The sequence below is a fragment of the Echinops telfairi genome, unplaced genomic scaffold (assembly GCF_000313985.2).
Source record: "Echinops telfairi isolate 266 unplaced genomic scaffold, ASM31398v2 ScPeMD7_11;HRSCAF=52, whole genome shotgun sequence".
Lineage (NCBI taxonomy): Eukaryota > Metazoa > Chordata > Mammalia > Afrosoricida > Tenrecidae > Echinops > Echinops telfairi.
In genome coordinates, this window is record NW_022103908.1 from 5,237,425 (window position 1) to 5,238,758 (window position 1,334).

Here is a 1,334-nt window from a genome sequence, read left to right on the forward strand (position 1 = left end):
GGGATGAGACAGCAGTCTAGCAACTGATTGCCTTCAGGGGAGGGATTGCCTGCGCATCTGACCAGCCCCCACAAGAGGCCTCATTGGTTGTACCTTGATTGACAGAATACACCCCTTCACTCATAATCTTCTCAATTTGACACCAGAGTATGTAACTACCACACTGCGCAAGCATGGCTTGTTGTTTTTAGGTGCCATCGAGTCAGCGATCCTGTGCACAACAGAAGGGAGCAGTGCGTGGTCCTGGGCCATCCTTTCAGTCCCCAGCACAAAGGACTCTTAACCATATAAGGAACCTCATTTTAGCGTCACTGTTCTTGGTTTCGTGAAGCCCTGGTAGTGTAGTGGGCTGTGAATTGGGCTGCTGTTTACAAGGTCAGTGGCTTGTACCTTACATATATTCACATATATTTTCTTCTATATATTCATATAATCACCATTATAATCAATACATAAACTGTTCCATCACCACCCCAAATGCACTCCCTCATGTTACTTCTTTTTATCGACATCCCCAAATCTCTCTGTGACTCTCTTCCCCATCTCTCTGGGCTAAGAATGCTTTTTGCATATATCACTGACCCTATGTGATTTCATTTTATACTTTTACAGATCTGCATGTTTGAAATCATACCCTAGGGGGTTACTAGTTATATCTTGGAGTACTTGAAATAATATATTAAAAATGTAAATAAAGAAAACCCCAAATCTCTGAAGCCTCTTCAGTCTAAAATACTCTAACACTCATTGCCCTTGACTTGATTCCAACTCATAGTAACCCTGTAGGACAGGTAGAACTGCCCTGTGAGTTTCTGCGACTTTTAAAAAAAGTTTCATTGGGACATAATCCATATATACAATTTTCAGTAGTTCAGTCATAACAAAAGAGTTTCATAATCATTTCCACAATGAATTCTAGAACACTTTCTTCTTCCTTTTACTCTTTATTAGCTCCCCACTTCCCCCAACCTCTCCTGCCATGCCCCCAAGAAACCACAAATCCAATTATTGTTTATAGATTCACAAATCCAGAATTTTGTATACCGAAAAACATACCAAAAGAAATCAAAGCTAACTGTGTTACTCCAGGTAGACTAGAGAAACAAATTCATAGACACTCATATGTATATAAGAACGAGGTTTATGTAAAAGCAATTGAACATTGAGAAAACATTCTAGCCAAGTTCAATCCAAGGCCATAAATCTGATACCAATCTATGAAGTCCTCTTCCAACTCACAAAACACATGTAATGATGCCGAGTGCAGGACGATCACAGGCCAGTGGGTAGGAAGTCTTTGGATCCAGTGGTGGTATAAGCATCTCAGCGCTAAC